Source organism: Paramisgurnus dabryanus, chromosome 3 (assembly GCF_030506205.2).
Source record: "Paramisgurnus dabryanus chromosome 3, PD_genome_1.1, whole genome shotgun sequence".
NCBI classification, from domain to species: Eukaryota; Metazoa; Chordata; class Actinopteri; order Cypriniformes; family Cobitidae; genus Paramisgurnus; species Paramisgurnus dabryanus.
The window spans coordinates 38,318,540-38,327,613 of record NC_133339.1 but is presented as its reverse complement, the minus strand read 5'-3'; positions in this window follow the sequence as shown (position 1 = coordinate 38,327,613).

Here is a 9,074-nt window from a genome sequence, read left to right as displayed (position 1 = left end):
GAGGGGCAACCTTCCGATCTCTCTGATGAAGCCAATACGGAAGTGACTTAAACTGCAATTCATCGACTGGCCGCTAGAGGCTGGCTCCAAAAGGAAGTCAATAAATTATATTAAGTCTTAAAGTCTTAAAGTTCTGCATAATTAAGGGCGTGGCCACTTGAGTGACAGGTGAACTGCCACTGCTGTCACTAACATCGAGCTAGGCAGGCGTGGCTTCGCCAACTAGCCAGTTCAGCTTCACCTATGTCCGGCCTCTTTAGCTATTTTCGCTTTTCAGCGAGAGACACGCGGTGATGCATTGCTAAGATAGCGATGGCAAGCCCCACCAACAATTAGCTTCAAAAAAGCTCTTCACAAACCTATGGGTGACGTCACAGACACTACGTCCATATCTTTTACAGTCTATGTGTGAACCATGTGTATGATGCGTCATGTCAAAATAAATGTCTGTGCTATGATAAATGAGACGCTCATGTTCAAAAAAAAAAAACCTTGCAAGACACTTATTTTAACACTAATCTCTGATTACAATTGAGGTTAAGCGAGTATCTGCCAAACGTGAGCGTCTCTTTTATCATAAACCCCTTTGAAGCGTCAGACATGTATTTTGACATGACAAGTCACACACATGATGGGCTAGATACATGTTGTGACGAGCTTCGCATTGTGCACCCTCTAAAAAAGAAGTCACCGGCCGCCACTGATTCCCACTACACAAGTTCGCTAATATAGTCCACTTGAATGAGTGAATGAAAACAAAGTGAATACGGACACTAAGCGCCAGAAGCACTGCGGGCACCATCTTGTGTCGAGATGCAGGAGTTGGCACACGCCTCACTGTGAAGGCGTAGCGAGCTAGGGGTTGTACACTTATTATTGCGGTGCATTGTGGTATTGAATAAGTGCACTCGATGATGCCCACTATAACTTTGAACACCACTACAAAATGGTCTTCCTGTATAGTGCACTATTTAAGGGGAGTTATTTTGGACACAGCCATTGTCTTGTTTGGTTCTGTGGTTATATATCATATAGCTCAGTATTTCAAGTCTATTTATTCAGTAGCCATAGGTAACGTGATAATGTGCAGTCACAATGATCAGGCCCCTGATGTGAAGTGGGCTTGCAGTAATGACTAGCTGACTGTACATTATCTACTTATACATATCTAGTAACAGCATTGAAAAGTCAGTTATCACTGTACACAGACGTTAACTGAAATTAAATCCAGCGCACTTCAAAGGCGACCTTTCAAAGAAAGATTATCTGAAATAAAATAAAGAACTGTGCTCACATTAATTTCCTCTTCAAAAGTGGTTCAAATGACTTTACACCTTCCTCTTTTTCATATTCACTACTGACCAGTTATATTTTTAGAGCATTTCTCTGCTCTGTCATGTGCTCCGCAGCCCTTTGATCAAGTTAGATGCAAGACTACATTTAATGTGATGCGTGGAGAATCTAATTATCCATATCTGCTTTCATGCAAGGGGGCTATCCGAGTGGTTATAAGTTATATTCTAAACCAATGGTCACATGTTTTTTTTTTTTGTGACGGTTATACGTTTTGAGGGCAAGTTTTGATAGGGTTGATGGACATTGATGGATCTCCAAAGCAACAATAGAAGCATTTAACTGACACAAAAAATGGTACATATAGGACCTTAAAAATTGTACTTCCCCAGTGGCAGCTTGGGACCATTTTACGACACAGTTGAGCTTCAAAAAATCACAGATTTGCCTCCTTTGACAGCATGTATCCTAGCTTTATTCATTTCCCAACACCCTTTACTGACACCAACTTTAAATTGTAAAATTCGACACAGAGAACCTCTATGATTGGTTAAGAATGGAGGTGTCAGATGTTCCACTTTTTCTCTTTACCCATTACCAAAAGAGTAAATAATGGCACCTGGAGTCAAGATGGCTGATCTGCACTCCCTACTAATCATCCATTAGTGGCTTAAGTGTCAGCCGCACCACATGTCTAAAAGAGCTCAACATCCCCCGCCCCCCATCTCTACCTTTTATCACCTGTTCATTTTCCTTTCTTAAAGCCCGGCTTTGTTTTTTGGGCACGGTGCTTATGCTCCCAATAGTTTGTTGTCAGCACAGCTGCATCTGTGACTTTATTGTTTGTTGATGCCCTAAAGAACGAAACCATCCAGAGGGCGATGACCTTTTTAATCAACAGTTCGACATGCTGTTTTGATTTAGGTTTCAACAACTGCATCTAAACCATTGTACGTTCATCATTAGGGACTCATTTATTCTCACAGGGAGTTCACCGTTTTATTATAGCAAGGGTACGCTTTTCCCATGGTTCAAAATGTGCATGTGGTGTTTGTGTACGTGTGCGCGTATTATGTTTACATTGGGTTTAATTATGTGAATGTACTTTTTTCACTCAGAGTAAAGATGTACAGCTGTCTGCATCTGAGAGAAGAAAGTACGTTCACATAAAATCCCAATAAGTCTTCCACCAGGGGAGCGTCAATAGGAACTGAGGGATTTGGTGTTGCCTTCCTGAAGATTAGACCATTATTTACAGAGAAGTCCTCGAGTGTCCTTAACATAACACATAGTAATCCGCAAATCCATTATTACCCTCTACTTTATTAACAATATTACTGAGAAAGCCCTCTTTCCCTATAGGAGGGCTGGTCATTTGCATGGTAATACGAGTCCTAAAATGTGAATTAGCAGGGATTGTAAAGTCCCAGACGGCCGGGACATGCAGTTGATCGTATCAGGGATTTAAAATGTGTGAAAAACAAAACAAAGGCTGTTCCTGCTACAAGAAACTGTGTGATTTCAGATATACAGAAGTACAACAATGGATAGACATATGGATGGGGAAATGGACACCAAACCTTTCTGCTGATATTTCATCTTTAGAGAGTCAAAGTCTCAAAGGCAAAATCTGTTGTTTTGGCCTGCAAAACATATGGCAGCCATCAGTGTTATGGCCTCTTTGACTTTGAAACCCAACACTGACACATGAATCACAAAGCCAACACTGAATCACATTCATTATATAACCTAAGAAAGATCAATAAAAGGGACCTGAACAACTTTATAGGCCTTTTTCACGAAAATGCATTTTTAGTTCGTACATTATGGGGTGGTTTCTCGGACAGGGATTAGACTAGTCCTAGACTAAAATAAATGTAAGAGCTGTCCAAACTGAAAACTTATTTTAAAATACATCATGCTACAAATTCACACAAGTAATGTTTTTAGCAAGTCATGTTTGTTTAAACTAGTAATATTTCCTAATTAAACTAAGGCCTAGCCCTGGTTTAAGATGATCCCTGTCCAGGGAACCACCCCTATATGTACAACCGTTATCATGTATTCTGCTTTTATTTCTTAAATAAGGCTTTAAGCCTGATTTATAATTCTGCGTCAAACCTATGCCATTTAAACTTCTGTATGCAAGTTATACTTTTGTGTCATTGACTATGTGTTGTTAGGCATGTTACTGGTGTAACACTCAGTTTCAAGAAGCAGCAGGTTATTGTGCATATTGTTGAAGAAGCATCAGCAGTGACAACAACTTTTGTTACAGATCGAGTTGTGAAATATTATTCCTCAACTTGGTTCATTGTTGTTTTTACTGTCGCAAGCAGAAAAGCGTATGAGGAAATGCACACCAATTACAGCGCTTGCGGCCTGCAAAAAATTTATTCATTGTTACATTTTTTGGAAGGTGCGCGTCAGGCTATGGCGTAAGGTGCGCGACTATGCATAGGCTACATTGTATACTTGACGCAGAAGTATAAATTGGACTTTATGTGTGTTGTGTACTCCTGCATGGCTGGTCACCAGCATATGTTTTGATTTGGTTGTTGATCCCCAGCATGGGTGCTGGTTTCTTAACTAAAATACACAGCAAGACGTCCCTGGGCAACCAGCTTTACCAGAAAGATGACGCTGGTCCACCATAACCTGGTTTAACCAAGTATGGTTTTTAGATTAACATTGGGTTAGCAAAGAAACGGATCTATTCTATAATTGTGTTTTTAAGGTTTCTTTAGTCCTTTCAAATGTATTTAACCTTAACTTACTCCCCCATAAGGATAAAGGCCCAAGGGTGATTATATCCGATGCACGATCATGTTCACAGCATGTCCCTACCATACGGAGCACTCTTGACCCCTTTGATCTCGCAGACAAATGAGCTATAACTGAGATCCCCATGTGGCCTCTCTACATGGATTACCATTAGAAATCACTTGAACAGAGACTCGTGTGCTAATCCAACATATTCCCACTGCGGACACATTTTCATTTGATGTTACTTGTTTTACAGAAGGTAAAATGACCATTGAGGCTTCATCCTCAAAGCGACCTGCCCGGTCAAACTGAAGCCAGATGCACCACACATCGAATGTTTTGCTGTTAATGAAGCACAACTGCATGCAAACTGAAGCATAACAGTAAAGCAGTCATGCAAATTGACCTGGAGCTCCAGATGGGTCAGACAGAGACAGAGCGGCGTGAGTCGGAGTGATAACTGAAGGTTCAGAGAGGAAATGAGAGAACAGCTGGATGAATGGATGTGCGTGTGCTGATGAAGGAGGGAACGGAGGAAATGCGGTGAGTTGGATCAGTGGAGGGTGAAACAGGCTTTTGTAGAGCTAGTCATGCATATTCCAGCAGAACCTGAAGATGATATTAAACTAAACTAAACGATAATGCTTTTATTAGCATACATCCTTAAGCATTTGTATATTTCACATTTGGATGAATTGTGCTGCACACAGGACACCCTGAGGCAGAGCTCAAAGTCAAAGGTCAATGTCAGGGGTCATCTGATAACAGAAGATATGACTTGGCCCGGCACAGGGGCTTTATTTTCAATCTCTGTTGATGTTAGCCATTTCTGCTCGGTGAACACGACCCTCCGACACACACCTCTGCAATTACGTCAAACAAACTTGATGTTAAAAGGCACCATTAAGACAGAAGTCTATGGTTAAGTACTTACAGCTCAGATGGCAAAGGGGCCGAAGATGGCAGGGGTAAAGGGCAAGAGATCACGTCTTGTAGATCAAGTCATATAATACCAAGTCAAATCTAAAGAAAACAAAGACTTAACCTGTTCAATGTTCATGAGTAGTACATCTCAAAATCGAAAACAAAAAAATTCAGTGATTATTTTATAAACCTCATGTGGTTTCAAACTCATATGCACTTCTATCTTTATTTTTACATGCAGATATATGCTAATTTTAAAAATGGACACAAACACATTATATACATATTAAGTAAATTCTTTCACAATTTCCATCTGTATATTTTTTGCAAAAATATTTTGTATAGCTTCAGAAGACTTGTATGGTTGTATGGACTACTATGATGATGCTTTCATATTTTTTCTTTTTGAGGCCTATTTTTTGTTATTGCATAAAACATTCATACATATTTTATATATCCTTATAAATGGTAAATAATGAATTTCCATTTTCAATTGATCCAATCAACTGCAAAGTACAGATACATCTGTCTACCAAAAAAAAACATTTTGACCTCAAACCTCAACTACCTCTAAATTAGGGAGAAATTTACCGTCTACCGCAATCGGCCGCAAAGAATTTCAATTGAAGTCTAACATACACAAACTCCTATAATTGTTAAGGTCCTCAGGATGTGTAGATCAAGTTGGAAAGTGAGTTAAATCCTGCTTTTCATACAGGGAAACTAATGGAAAACAGAGACCAAAGCTGATCCTGACCTGCCCATATAGATATAATACACTGTAAAAATTATTTGTTGGGTTAACTTAAAAAAATAAGTAACCTGGTTGCCTTAAAAAAAATGGAATTAAAATTAGTGTTATAATTATTTAGATATAAATACAAACAAATTCATGCATGTATTAAAGAAACATTTACATGTGTATATATATTTATTTATATTTTTATATATTCTATATAATATTTTTTTTTAAATGTTATATAAATTAAAAAAATTCTAAAATGAATATATGTATGTGTGTGTGGTTAAATATACATAATAATTACACACGGTACGCACACATATATTATGCAAAAAATAACTTTTATTTTGTATGCGATTAATTTGCGATTTATCTTTGCCCAGTTCTACTTAAAATATTAGGTGAAAAGACGTTTTTTAAGTTTAAATAATTTTAAGGCAACAAGGTAAATTACTTTTTTAAGTTGAACCAACAATTTTTTTACAGTGTTCTTATATGAATACTCATATGTATGTATTAACCCAATAACTGTGTATAGATATATGTTGGTATGTTAAGTATTAGTAATGCTTTGTAAATGTAAACCCCCTGTATAACGAGTCAATAAAAGCTCTTTGAGTCTTGCTATGGCTAATGTTAGTATCGTAAAATTACAAAGGCACAGAGAGGTAGCTGACAACATGGTGAATGAGCTCAAAAAGTCACACTATTCTGACGGAGCTACCGTTTACACATTCCTCGGACACTCGGATGACCTCCTGAGGATTCAGACAGACAGTCAGACACGTGACTAATTTTGTGTTGCCAGCTTCATTTTCTCCCGGTGTTTTAGTGCAGATACTTGAAATAAAGTCCACTGGACCATACAGATAACAAGTGTGAAAAAGAAAAAAAGAACCTCGATTGTGGGCAAATATGTGTGGCATTTAACGATAGTTGCAAAGATCAGCATTCAGTGGTATCACACTTCTGCTTTTTGTGGAAAAATATTATAAATATAATGTCTTCTTCCTAAGAAAGTTTTTCTATGTGCACCGAATTACGGGTGGAAGGGAGTTTCAACAGCTCTGGAAAAGTTTGGTGATGTTGTTACAGCTGTGCCATAACTACAATTTGACTTCACAGAACGCAGCCAATCATAACCTGAAAAAACTCAGCAACCAGATCCAATCAACGGTGCAATAACACCAGTTATTGAAGTTAAAAATATAGCCGGTTCTTGGGGGAGAGTAATACCGTGAACATTTGGCATGGATTTATAGTTCAAACTTACATTACGAAACTGAAAAACCAAAATGAAGTTGTTCTCGTTTGCAATACAGAGTAATATAAACACAATAAAGAATAACGAAAAACATGTTCAGTCTGCTCCAGAGCCTCTCTCAGTCAAACATTTAGAGCGTGTCAATCATCTAAATGTAAGAGATTTCATCATGCTTTAAGAGATGATGATGTATGATATAAACGTGCAGCTATTAGTCTGGTGAAATAGTTTATAGGACTTAAGTGTCTGACCTGAATACGTTAACCTATGACTGAGAGATTTTACATGCCAATCATTGCAAACAATTAATGAGCTCAGATGCAAAAGCCGGTAAACACTACCTCTGTCAAAAATAAGATAATGATATTAACCGAATACTCTCAGCACATATTACACGTTCATCAAATACTTTCACTAATTTCTTAATCCCGGCCCCAGGTCATTCAGAAATACTGGTTTGTTGGCAGAATCTGCTAAACGCCATGACATCTTTTCAGCAAACTCCTCTAAGTGCACGAAAAATGAATGGGATAAATGATGACGGTGTTGGAAACTATCGTGAATCACATTCAAAACAGTATTACTTGTGAGTATTTGGACCTGAATACAACCCTAATGTGAAAGTCACATGCATCACAGCGCCCCCTGGGTGTGTGGTTCTGTTTCTTCATTTTTTACATTCTCACCTTCATCATTTGCAATGTTTAAGTTGCATATGTAATGATTTTGCAACTGTCTTGTCCAAAGAAGTGGATTTTTATTAAAAGTGTAGGTTTTTGGCAAGCAATCTTGAATGTACTTAGAGGGGTTTGTTGTGAAAGACAGTCAAATTTGTTACCAATGAAATGACTAAAGTGACATTTGTGAAAATAAGGCATTTTAATTACTGACTTATAACTTTTTTATTGCCATCAAAGTAAAATTACTCAACCTCCTCTGTAGACTTTTTTAAGTTTCCAAATCTGGTGTGTTTTACAAGCGGGCCGTTAAAACAAGGGGTTTCATTTAAATCAGCTCAACCAACTTAGTCTTTGTTGAATTTTAGTTTAGTAATTTTTTTAGCTAAACTCTTTTTGTATAACCATATGTATGATGTCTCTGTCAAACCACTAGTGACCATTTGCTAAAGAGGTATGCTGGGTAATTTCCAGTTTATCTTCAAAGTTTGAGTTTGGCAATGTTGCAGCTGCTTTGAAGAATGCTTCATAAACTGAGGAAAACATTGTTGGGTAGACTTTTAATCATTGGCTCACAGGAACTCTGACATGCTTGTCTGTGCTAGTGCTAACTGAAAACAGATTGCTGCAAATGGTCTGAGATCCATGTTGAAACAGCGTAACGCCTCAGATTACTGACTGTGGGTGATTAAAGATGGGGGATTGTTATATGTTGCGTCATGTGTTGGCATAGATGTCGACAATAATATTTTCTTCCTCTTCTTGAGCCCAAGAAAGTCAAATGACAGAAGATCACTCGCAAACAGTCATGCTATCTTAACTTTCACAAACAACACAGTGATGCACTATTCATAGCTCAGGGGATTTGAGTTCTCAGTTGTGTTTCATTTAAGTATGAACTTTGTCTTAAATGTTTCTTTTATAATTGCGTATAGAGGATAAATAGTCATATTGAGAGCTAACATTAATATACATTATAAGTATGTTCAATAATATTGATTTTTGACAACAGACTTTACTAGAAACTTCAGCTTAAAAGGACAGTTCAGCCAATAATGAAAATTCGGTCATCATTTACTCTACCTCGTGTCATTTTTAACCTGTATGAGTTTCTGTTGAACATAAAAGAAGATATTTTGATAAATAATGGTTACCATACAGTTCACAGCACCCAGTGAGTTTCATAATAGGAAAAGCAAATACCATGGATGTCAATGGGTACCGTTAACTGTGTTAAGGTCTGACAATGTGAAGTCATTTCAAAAGATTTCTGGGACTTTCTTTCAGAATCAGGAAATTTGCAAAAGTTGGTTAATTTCGACCCAACGTTTGATCAAAAAGGGACAAACCCAGTATTGGTTAAATCATCCTTTTTTGACCCAACACTGGGTTGAAAATAACCCAGCAT